At 36.3% G+C, this 13,465-nt stretch overlaps 1 protein-coding gene across 1 annotated transcript in view; it reads left to right on the top strand.

Moving 5' to 3' along the window:
* Positions 1 to 13,465, top strand: part of LOC106877315 (cytosolic carboxypeptidase 6-like) — a 1,751,930-nt gene that overhangs the window by 218,838 nt on the left and 1,519,627 nt on the right. The gene's annotated exons all lie outside the window — the stretch shown is intronic.

Below are 13,465 nucleotides of genomic sequence, written 5' to 3'. Positions count from 1 at the left end.
AGTAATGAAGCAGATATACTAATCACCTTAAATATAAATAAAGCCTCAAAATATACTCAAATTTTGTATTCACTTTTGTTAACTAGTAAATGGAATTAAGGTAACAACTAATTTACTATTGATTATAATGGAATCTCATTATTGTTAATTATAATGAAGTATCCTTATTCTTAATTACAATGACATCTTTACTCCTAATTAGAAACAATATTTCGAGAAGTTCATAGTAGAAAATCTGGTTCATTCTAAGAATATCGGTTAAACTTACTTCGCTCATCCTACTCCCTCTCTTTCTATAGATATATTATACATTTGCATTTACTATATATATATATATATATATATATATATATATATATTCCCAATCACATTGTTCTGGGTTCAGTCCCACTGCATGGTACCTTGGGCAAGTGTTTTCTACCATAGCTGTGGGCCAACCAAAGCCTTGTGAGTGGATTTGGTAGACAGAAGCTGAATGAAACCCATTGTATATGTGTGTATGTATATATATGTGTGTGTGTGTGTGTGTGTGTGTGTGTGTGTGTGTGTGTGTGTGTGTGTCTCCCTGACACCACTTGACAACTGGTGTTGGTATGTTTATCTCCCTATAACTTAGCAGTTTGGCAAAAAGATACTGATAAAGTAAGTACTGGGCTTAAGATATTAGTCCTGGGCTCAATTTTTCAACTAAAATCCTTCAAGGCAGTGCTCCAGCATGGCCGCAGTCTGAAACAAGAAAAAGAATAGAAGATATATATTCTATTATCCTTTTATTGTTTTAATTGTTTCAGTCATTTGACTGCAGTCATGCTGGAGCACCACCTTTATTTGGACAAATTGATCCCAGGACTTTAATCTTTGTAAGCCTAGCGCTTATTCTATCAGTCTCTTTTGCCAAAACTCTAAGTTATGGGGACATAAACACACCAGCATTGGTTGTCAAGTGATGATGAGGTGACAAATACAAATGCAGACACACAAACATATATGTATATATGCATATGTATATAATGGAATACAAAACATGGAACAAGAATGCAAAATATCCTGACAGATGATACAAAAGGGGGGCAAGAAAAGTTTTCTTTCCTCAGTCAAGCTCCAGATTATCTTTGCAATTTCAGCTGGTTATAATCAAGATTGCTCCGACCTGGCCTGCTCTAAGGGAGAACTAAGCTAAGAACATTACATTACTTGGAAGAAAACAGCGAATGTATACAAAAACAAGGACAGAAAAAAACAGAGAAATATTACACAAATACAAATGCAAATAACAGGACATAACAGGTGTCTTTCGACTAAGGACAAATTAAATTAAGCTGACGCATAGGAAAGTGAAGCTTCACAGCAGAGACGACAGGCATGGGGAGGAATATAGATATTGCACAGATGGTAGAAAGGAAGAAAGGTCAGGCTTGGTCGAACACCAGTCATGTGGGGAGAGAGAGGAGCGGTAGAGGCAGAGAGACAGAAGAATTAGGGAGGGACGAGAAAAAAAGGGAAAGAGTAAGGTGAAAGAGGAGGGAAGGTGAGAATGAAGAGAAAGCCAGGAAATGTGAGAGAGAGGGAATAAAAGAAAGAAGAGTAGAAAGAACGAAGTGTGAAATGGCCTAGCAGCATTTTTCCCACCTTTACAATCTTAGTTCAAATCCTGTTGAGACCAGCTTTACCTTTCATGCTTTCAGAGTCAATAAAATAAATACCAGCCAAGCTCTGAGGGTTACTTCAATTGACAGCTTCCTCTTCCATGGTTTCAGCCTGTGAGCCAATAGTGGAAAAAATTTTTAAATGCCATAATCTCAGAATATATCTATGTAGCAGCAAACTTCATCTGCTTACGCGTACAAAATCAGTTTATTGTAATAAGCATTACTATCATGCAAGTTAGTGCAACAATATTTCGTTACATATTTTAATTTCTAGACTAAATATTTGATTTGTTATACAGTTATGTTGAAACATTCAGCCGCAGAGCAAATAATTACAAGGTTGTACTCGACTAAGATAAAAATCCCAATACCTAGTAATTTAGATATTTAAAACCTGTTATGATGAGAGAAGCTGAGAGATGATATCTCGTTTTGAACAATAGAGTTTTCATCACTTCGCTCATGCTAATATTTTAGCTTGTATGTATGTATATGTGTGTGTGTCTGTCTGTTTACATATATATATATATATATATATATATATATATATACACACACACAAATATATATACATACATATATATATATATATATATATATATATATATATATATATATGTATACACACAAATATATATACATACATATATATATATATATATATATGTATACACACAAATATATATACATACATATATATATATATATATATATATATATATATATATATACACACAAATATATATACATATATATGTATGTACATATGCGCATATATATATATATATGTGTGTATATATATATATATATATATATATATATCATCATCATCATCGTTTAACGTCCGCTTTCCATGCTAGCATGGGTTGGACGATTTGACTGTGGACTGGTGAAACCGGATGGCAACACCAGGCTCCAGTCTGATTTGGCAGAGTTTCTACAGCTGGATGCCCTTCCTAACGCCAACCACTCAGAGAGTGTAGTGGGTGCTTTTACGTGTCACCCGCACGAAAACGGCCACGCTCGAAATGGTGTCTTTTATGTGCCACCCGCACAAGCCAGTCCAGGGGCACTGGCAACGATCTCGCTCGAAAATCCTACAGGAGCCAGTCAGGCGGTACTGGCAACGGCCACGCTCAAAATGGTGCATCTCATGTGCCACCCGCACAAGAACCAGTCCAGGGGCACTGGCAACGATCTTACTTGGCTTGCCGGGTCTTCTCACGCACAGCCCATTTCCAAAGGTCTCGGTCCGTAGTCATCGCCTCGGTGAGGCCCAATGTACGAAGGTCTTGCCTCACCACCTCAGCCCAGGTCTTCCTGGGCCTACCTCTTCCACGGGTTCCCTCAACTGTTAGGGTGTGGCACTTTTTCACGCAGCTATCCTCCTCCATTCTCACCACATGTCCATACCAGCGCAATCGTCTCTCTTGCACGCCACAACTGTATGTATGTATGTGCATATATATATATGTGTATGTATGTATGTGCATATATATATGTGTATGTATGTATGTGCTTACATATATATGTATGTATATATATAAAACATCAGCAGTGAGAAATAATATTTAATAATAACAGTAAGCACGAGAATAGGCATTTTCCATCCACATGGTTCTGGTTTCAGTCCTAGTGTATGGAACCTGGGGTAAGTGTCTTCTACTATAACTCTGGGCTGAGCAAAACCTTACAGGTGGATTTAGTATGCAGGAACTGAAAGAAGCCTGTTACAATGGTTGAAGGCAGAAGTAAGTAAGTTACCTTCTTGAGTTATATCAACTCCTAAGGGCTGGTTTCCCAGTTTCATGGTGTATATATTCTCCTCCCGGATGGGACACTGGTCCATCACAGGATTACTCTTTTTTGTCAACTGAGTAGACTGGAGCAATATAAAATGAAGTGTTTTGCTCAAGAACACAGCATGTCGCCTGGCCCAGGAATGGAAACCACAATCTTACGATTATGACTCCAACTCCCTAACTACTAAACCATGCACCTCCACAATTTTAGGCAGAGAAAGAAAGTGATTGGTGGAAATAGTGTGGGCAAGGATGATAATGAGAAAGGGAGGTGGTTCCAAGGGGGAAAAAGAAGGAAGGTCACCTGGAGGCAGAGGATGTAGTATGTGCTGATTCTGCTCTCACATGATTACAGCAGCCATGTAGTACCATAGGTAGAGTAGTGATAAGCAGTGGGAAATGAAATGTGGGGGAAATACTTGACAGGGCACAGAGAGCTGGGTGGGGGAAGAGCTCCCCCCCGCATATACAAACATAACCAAGGTGGTTTTAGGATATAATTTCTGCTGTGATAGGTGAGTCTTCTTGAGCACAGCAAAACACTAGTCATCTCAGCCCTTTGTCATCTCCTTTGTAAGGCTCAGTGTCTTGAGATCGGCCTTCAATATTTTGTCCATATTTTCCTGGGTCCCCGCTTCTACGTGTTCCATCTATTTTAAGCAATCAGTACCTCTTTTTGCAAATGTCCACATCTATATGCATCACATGAAAAGAACCAGTGAAGTCTTCTCTCATGTACACTACAATTAATTCATCTTATGCCCAACTTTTCTCTCAATACACTAGGAATTTCTTGTACTTGCTCACTGACTTTGCACATCCAACAGAGAGCACTAGCTTCACTCCTCTCTAGTCTTTGCATGTCCTCTGCTTTCAGGGTCCATGATTCACTACCATGTAGCATTGCCATTTGTATACAAGCATCATACAATCATCCTTTCACATGGAGAGAGAAAACTTTTGTTACCATCAGGAATAAAAGCTCTCTTTAATTTTCTCCATCTTATTCTTATTCTAGCAATTACTACTTTCCATACATCCATGTCCATTGCTAATTATGTTGCCTAAGTAACATAACTTATCTAATGCCTCTAGGGAGCCTCTGGGTATCTGAGAAAATCAATTCCCTATGTACCTTTAATCTTTATGGCTCTTCCATAAACAAGCATAAACCTCCTCTGTCAACTTTCCTGAGATTCCACTGCTCTTGTGCATCCATAGCTTGCATTTGGTAAACTGTATAACATTCCTGCCTACAACTTTGCTACATACCAAAATGAAGGATGGTGGGTGGGATTTACCTCAGAGGAGTTTAGTTCTGTCAGTTGTTTTGCTTACTAGATCCTTGGTCATAACTAAGTTAACTTTAAGGCTCTTTAATTCTAGGTTTTACTTCTATTTTTGGAATTTCTTATCCAATTCCACAACAGATTTTGCTATGAGTGCATGACCATCAGTATACAGTAGTTCCCATGGGCAGCTGGTCTTAAATTCTTCTGTTATGGCACCAGGTGAATGCCTACTTATGCTCTAAATTTGTACCTGTACAAATTCTCACTTTACCGACAGTTTCCTTTGTACATGGTTTGTACAGCTTTCAGAAGTCATTCATCTATCTCTAGCTCCATCGGGGACCACCAAAATCATAGAACAAGGGATTTTCACAAATGCTTTCTTCAGATCAACAAATACCAAGTACAGTGGTTTATTCTTAGCTAAATACTTTTTCAGTAGTTGTCTAAGAAGATATGATATCATCAGTGGTACTTTTCTTTGATACACAATTAAGCTAGTGTAATTCCAGTTTTAATTAATTGGTATATAACTGTCTCTATAATTTCCATGACCTGGTTTGGCAATTTGACACCTCTGTAATTACTCCTAACTAAAGCATCTCCTTTATCCTTGTAGCAACTGGATAAAAGGTTGCTACATCAGTCATTCGGGATGACATTTTTCTGAATAATCTGATTACCAATATAGATGATAGACTGTATCCTACTCTGCCAGTTGCTTTGAGTATTTCAGTGGTAATTTCCAATACAGCAGAGGCTTTTTCTGTCTTCATAGCCTTAATTGCTTTATCTACCATACCGCTGTCCACTAGGATGGTTGGTCTCCTCCCATTCATTCTCCTCATTTAATAACCTTTCATAGTAACTCTTCCACACCTCTTTCTTTTCAGAATCACTAAATACAAGCATAACATAGTGTATCCATACACACTTCTCTCCCACTACATCTCAATTCTCTCTGATCCACTGTCTAGCAATCCAGAACGCCTCACGTCTCTAATCCTCATGCTGTAAGACATTGGAAAACCTCTTTCTTATTGCTTCTGCTCTTGCTAAGTAATCCTGTCAACTAGCTTCCCTTCTAGCTATCTGATGTAGCTCTTTGCTGCCTCTATTTTACCAGTCTTTCCAAGCCCATCACTTCGCCCTTAAGGCCCTGTATACCTCACTGTTCCACCACTATGTCACCCTAAGTCTGGCTGAAACTTTGTCCCAACCACAGATTTGGTCTGTAGCCTTCAGTGGATTGTCCTCTATGCTATACATAACTATCTCCTCCCCCTTCTTGTCAAATGCTTTAATCAGAACATTTACGAAGCTCTGACTGTATAATGGATCTTTAAGTCTCCATATCTTAGTTTTCCAAACTGTATTGTGTCTCTGAGTTTATCTAGCCCTAAGTTTGAAGTCTGAGTCATGCATTCCGAATATTCTGCAAGAACATGTCTGGCCATGGGCAAATATTACTTTACTTGAAACAGATGAGGGTTGGTGACAGGAAGGGCATTCATTCATTCAGTTGTAGAAAATCTGCCTCAAATAAACCTTGCCCGACCCATGCAAGCATGGAAAAGTAGAGTTAACTGATGATGATGGTATTAGCAGTGATGTTGTTGCTGTTGGTGGTGGTGCTGGTGAATGTGGTGATGATGATGATGATGATGATACTTGTTGACTATTATTGCTACAAGCAAAATCATCATACAATAATTTCTTTTGATGAGGTTGTAAATGCAAATTTTTGAAGGGAAGTGTATCTTTAATTCCTTTTAAGTGTAATTTATTGGTAGTGGTAACTGTTCTGATTCTTTCCATCTTACCACACTGCTGCTTTGAATTTCACATGCCTTATCTCTTATATGTCTCCATATGTGTGTGTGTGTGTGTGTGTGTGTGTGTGTAGCATGATTTACTAATGATATTTCGGTTAACACCTCTTAGAGATCACAGGCTATTTATAACTTTTTTTTTTCTTTTTAAGTGATAAACAGAGGTATTTTATAAGAGACTAACAACAGCTCCAAACAATGTTTATTATATTGATATGAAAGAGTATTGTCTTGTATTTCATTCTACAGAAGTGAGCTGCAGACACAGAAACTAAATCCTAGGTTTTCTATAGAAAATGTCAATGACTTTTACTGGTAATTAAAAATACTTGACACATGTAATCTCTAATATGAGGACTGTTTCAAGTAAACATTTGCACAAATTAAGGAACTATTGATAAATATTTGTCCTCCTCCTCCTCCTCCTCCTCCTCATCATCATCAGTTTAACATCCACTTTTCCCTGTTTGCATGGGTCAGTCAGAGTTCATTGAGGTAGATTTTCTTTCTTATAGCTCAGTGCTCTTCATGTCGTCAACTCGCACCTGTTTCTGAGCAAGGTAATATTTCTCCCCCCCCCCCCCATAGTCAGGCATTTTTCTATGGAACACCTGAAATGAGGGACATCACATGATTGACGATAGTGTTCATTTATCACTGTTGCATGATGTTAACATGAGGTGACACAAATGCGCACCCACACTTCTTTCTGTTTCCAAATTCACTCACACGGCTTTGGTTAACCAGGTGCCACAGCAGAACACATCACTTGCCGAAGGTGCCACACCGTGGGACTGAGTCTGAAACCACTTGATTGGGAAATGAACTTCTTAGTCACATAGCCACACCTGTACTTATACGTACATGTAACACACACACACATACACACACACACATGTATAAGATTGGTTAAATACTATTCCAGTTCCCAATCTTATCCTACCAATTCTCAAACTTCTAAATTTCAAAGATTAATTCTTTGTCATTACAGGTTGTGCACATCCTTTTTACATGGACTATACATAGAACAGAATATCCCCGAGAACTACATTAAGGGTACACGTGTTTGTGGAGTGCTCAGCCACTTGCGCGTTAATTTCACGAGCGGGCTGTTCCGTTGATCGGATCAACTGGAACCATTGACGTCGTAAGCGACGGAGTGCCAACAACAACAACATAGAACAAAACTACAAATTAGTATTAACAAGAAGGGCTGTGATTAAAATGAACCCTTACTTCTCATCACATTATAAAATTGGAAAATATATAGGGTTTTCCGGAAAGTTCATGCTGATTTTTAAAGGAAAGAAAAAGGTCAATATATACTTACCATTACATTTTTAATCAACCAAACATGAACCATTTTGTTGCACAATGTGTCTCCATCTTTCCTTTAACTTGAAAATACCCTCTTCCCAGAATTGAGGTGGTTTCATGGCAAATAAGTCGAAAGGTAAGCTACTATAAATCGGCACAAACTTTCCGGACAACCCAATATTTCACTCAATATTAACCACTAACATTAACCACTAGAATAAAAGGAATTTTTTTTTTTCTATGCATATATGGTCAGTATTTGAGTATAGTTGTGTGCTGTGTTTAAAGTATTACAACCAGAAATATTTGGCAGAAATTGTGTTTATTTGTGCATTTATTGTTATTGATTTCTTTTTTCTTTTTTTTGTATATGTTCTTGTTGTTTATGCTTCTTTACATGTTGCAACGCATATCAAAACAATTTACTCCAAAAGCAAAATTTTGAAAAACAAGAAATGTTTTATTTATTTATTTATTTATTTGTTATTTGTTATTTAGTTCAGTAATGAAGCAAAATTGTGATTTCCATGTTCAATAGTTTTGTGTTACCAGAACAGACTCAACTGAGAAAACAAACTATATTAAAAAAAATAAAAAAAACTAAATAAAAAAAAAACCATAATGTTTTTGTGGTTGATATATGTTAGATGAAAGGAATGGTGATGGTAGTAGACAAACAGACATTTAGATAGATTTGATGGCTGATGTGTGAGCAATAATATTCACAGCTTTATATTATTCATCATGCACAAACATTTAGATATACTAAAATCAAACTATAACATTCTCTCTTACATCTGATTCAGACAAATTTCTAAAGCACATGCACACCAAAATAGTTACATTATTGATTGTCACAATAGACTTATGATTCAGCTTTTGGTTGGCATCTACTTCTAATATACCCTGTTAGTTGAAACTCTTTGAGTCAACCTAGCTTGTCTTTGTTCCATAGCTTTTAAACAGGCTGGTTAGTAGATTAGTTACACCATTTGCTAGTATTAATTACCCATTATCTAGTATCTATAGAAGTTTTAGAATAGTGAGACTGCATCCAAGCTTGTCATAAAAGACCACTTAAATGGTTGACAACAGGATGGGTATTGAGCAATAAAACGCTATCTTAAAAAGTCTGTCCAACCCATACCATCATGGAAAAAAAAAACTAGCTGTAAAATGATAAAGAAAATAATGATATCATTCTAATTATCATTCTACACTTCACACGGTGAACCATTGTAATATAGCGTGTCCAGCATATTTCTGTAGTAAAAGGAATCTTAACCTGGCCTCTTGGTTGGTTGTTTGGTGATAATGCAACATAAGTCACATCAATCACAGTTGATCAAACTTTACCAAGCTCTTATATCTACCAATACTATAATACAGCTTTATCCATTATTTCATTCTTAGTGTTATTTTCTAGAATACAAAAATAGATTTTTAAAAAAATATTAAAAAATATTGAACCAATGTTTATCTGTTTTTTCAACTTGAAATCACGTTCATATTTATGTTAGATGTTTATACTTCCTCTCTCATTTGTTCCCATGGGGAAGAGAATCAGGTAACAACAGTGCACCATCGTTCTCTTTCAGAATCTATTTGCGTGTTTTTTTTTTATTTATTTTTTATTTTTCCATTTTCCATTTTAGAATAGGGTTTAAAGAGTAAAGCGGAGTTTGATTTGAAGAAGCTAAAATTAAGAAGTATATATTAGCAACAGAGGCAGTATTAATACTGAGAGGTAAATATTTATCCTCATTTAAATGTGAATGTTCTGCTACAACAGACTATACTCTGGTAGATACCATGAGAGAAACTTTTTTATTGACTTTTGATGCAATATGCACTCTCTTGTTTATATTGCTATCAATATAAACAAGTGTGCTAGTGATAAGAGAGTGCTTTTTGCACCAAAAGCCAATATGAGAGTTCCGCTCATGGTATCTACTGCAGTATAGTTTGTTCTAACAGAACATCCCCATTTAAGTGGGAATAAATATTAGTTCTAAAATTAAGAATGATCATGATTAGATAGCTATTGTTTAAAGATGCTGGCTTCAGAGCTGTTAAATATCTTAGTATGGGAAAGCATTTTATAATATATAGTATAGTGTTAGATAAATATTGCATGTGTTCAACAAATGATGTTATACTGTTCGTTTCCAAACTGCTTTTACTTAACCAAGTATTTCTATAACTGTGATTCTCTGTCTGCTTATTTACCTACCTGTCTATCTATCTGTCTATTGATCTGTTTAGCTCAATGGTTCTCAACCAGGGTCTGTATAGCCTTTCGGGGTCTGTATAAGATTTTGTTGTTAAAATTTATGTGCAATAAACTGGTTATACTTCTACAATACAAAAATTATTTTTAGCAGTTTGTTCATAGAATTCCTAATAATATGTAATTATGAAAATATAGCTCCACTGGATGTGCAGTATCAATGTGCATGAACGACAAAGTGCAAATGTGTTGAGATAAAAGTTGGGCATAACAGGAATCAAATGCAACAGGTAAGGGAGGAGGCTATGTTGGTTTGGGCATGTAATGCATATGAATGAAGATGACTGTATAAAGAAGTGCCGGTCACTGAAAGGGGATGGTACCTGCAGAAGAGGCGGGGTCAAGGAAGACATGGAATGAAGTGGTGAGGACCAATCTCAGATGCTGGGGCTCAAGGAGGAAATGACAATAGACTGAAATGTCTGTCGATATGAGGTTCTAGAGAAGACTTGTCCACGTCAGAGAACCTGAGTTCTGGAAGCATTGTGTTTCACCTACACATAACAATAAAATTTTCACACACCTTACCCCAACAAACCAAACTACATCTCCTCTCCCAAACTATCTCCTCTTCCTCACATTTCCTCTTCATACACTATGATTATCTCTCACTCCCCAACCCTGTCCTCACTACCCTGCTCACTGTATCACATTTCCTCTTCATACACTATGATTATCTCTCACTCCCCAACCCTGTCCTCACTACCCTGCTCACTGTATCGTTGCTTTCCTCATCCCCTCTATATACCCAGGTACTCACCAGTCACAGCATTCCCCACTCCCTGTTCATGCCTGCTTGGCAATATCCTGCTGGTGCCTGCCACAATTTATCTTTCTCTTCCTTACTCTACAGGGCAAGATTGTGAGATGGTGTGAGGGTAGATCTGGCTACCCTCATTAACGGGGACAAAACCCCAGATTTAAAACACTGGACGATGATATGTATATATATATATATATATATATATATATATATATATATATATATTTACATGCAGTTAAATATATGTCCAATCAGAGAGTGACCAATGGTTTCACATCCATAAAGTGCTTAGCTTTATAGACAACTCATCAGACTCAAGTTGTCTATAAAGCTAAGTGCTTTATGGATGCAAAACCATTGGTCACTCTATGACTGGACATATATTTAACCACATGTAAATATATTACTGTTCTATCCTTTAGAGTGTGCTTCTTTTTGGATATATGATCTGCTGACCATATATATGTATATATGGTGAACTTCTTTCAGTTTCCATCTACAAAATCTACTCACAAGGCTTTGGCTTGTCTGGGGCTGTAATAGGAGACACTTGCCAAAGGTGTCATGCAGTGGGATTGAACCTGGAACAACAGTGTTGGGAACTAAACTGTTTAACCATACAGCTACGCACGCACGCGCGCGCACGCACGGACACACACACACACACACACACACACACACACACACACACACACACACACACACACACACACACAGCCACACACGTATATATAGCAAAGAACCACGCATTGTATCTAATTTTTTTCCAATTCTGAAATTTTTCTCTTATTGAAATGAAGTATTGATACAATATCATTTATTGCAAATATATGGTGATTCTGTTACAAGTGTTGCAGCATTGTTTCTAGTTCATAAAACTCTTTTAAATTTCTACTGTAGGAAGCAGTGAAAATAACTATTCATTTTGTAAAAGAAAAGGTTGCATTGATGTTGAAAATTTAAAGGATAAATTATTTCACTTCTTTTATGTGTTGCGAAAGTTGCTTAAATGATACCATTGATCTAATCTTATATGTGACTTTCATGAATTTTAAAGTGGGAATTGAAAAGAAATAATTCATGTTTTACTAGTAGTGTGGAAAAAAGATATATATTACTATTTTTATTTATCTTTTTATTTTTTTACTTTGTTTTTTATTTTACATTTATCTTTTCCTTTATGCTAAAGATCAAGATTTCATGAAGCCAAGTCTAAAATATTACATTGATAAGAACTTCTATTTACGTAAATTCCCATTATGAAAGAACTTGTCATATATATTGTCACAGAACGAAAGCTGAAATTAGATTTGGGTAATCATGTTAATGAAACAATTAGGTTCAAATGTTTCCTATTCATGGGAAGGTCTTCTTGGAACTTGATTGATCGAGCACTTCTAGAAGATTACGGCTCACCAGACTGGCCAAGAGAACAACACTGAATAGATTAGCTGCAGGAAAAAGAAGAGGCAGTAACGGCCAAATAGTTTTTATTGTTTGCGGCTTATAAACAGCTCATTGAAGCAGAACAATACTTGACAGTGTTGTGATCAGGTAATAATATCAATTGAAAGTTTCTTCACAATTGTCTAATTCCCTTGAGAGCACCTTCTCTGTTCTGTGTAGATTAGTAGCATACAGCTCTGCTGAATCTTCTTAGAAAGTGAACAATAAAAGTTGTCAGTAGTTTGTGATATTGATTTCTTTCTGTTTATATTAATGTTTTTATTCTGCTAAAAACCATGTTATCACAAAACTGACTGAAATAAGTAGATTTCTCTTCGGGCACCCATTATTTTTGCAGAATATCTGGAATGCTACATATTGCCTTTGTTTAATAATGCATTAAATATTCAAGAGGTGACATTATGATATGTATAGATTTTGAAATATTCTTCTGTAAAAATGTTATTTTTCATGGGGCAATGCATCTGTTCATGAGCTTATCTCTCAGCACAACTAGTCAGTGTCAAACTTTGGTGGTATTTTAATTTCTATTTTCTAATGGATGGACAGCCAACCAAAAAGTCTCTTGACTTCTCTCATCAATAATAAACTTTTCAAAAATGCTCTCACTTGTAACATTTCGAACTTGCTGCCATGTCACCTGCTACACTTCTCTGACATGAATTATTACATGACTTATAACTACTGTAAAACAATAGGGGATTCTCCATTCTACTAAATTCTTACTGAATCTTTAATTCTTCTGAAACTTCTTCCCATCAGTTGAAATGAAATAAATTTTGGTAAAGAAAGGGTGAGAAAAAACGGGGGGAAAAAAAGCCACTGAGATCTTCACTGCTTTGTAAAGGTTTTAATGAATTGAGTAATTTTGGTAATATTTATTGAGACTCTTGCAGTGTTTGGTAGTGATGATAGAAGATGAGATTAGCTGAGAGTATAGCTGCTCCATTGTTCTGTAAAAAGCTTCAAACTAGCTCATCAAGCACTTGTATTGACTGCAAAATACCGCTCACTTTCTAAGTAAGTGCCATGGTGAAAAGCAGTTTTGTTAAG

The sequence above is a fragment of the Octopus bimaculoides genome, chromosome 10 (genome assembly GCF_046866305.1).
Source record: "Octopus bimaculoides isolate indiv1 chromosome 10, ASM4686630v1, whole genome shotgun sequence".
NCBI classification, from domain to species: Eukaryota; Metazoa; Mollusca; class Cephalopoda; order Octopoda; family Octopodidae; genus Octopus; species Octopus bimaculoides.
The sequence above is the reverse complement of the archived record's forward strand: the minus strand, read 5'-3'. Positions and strand labels throughout refer to the sequence as shown.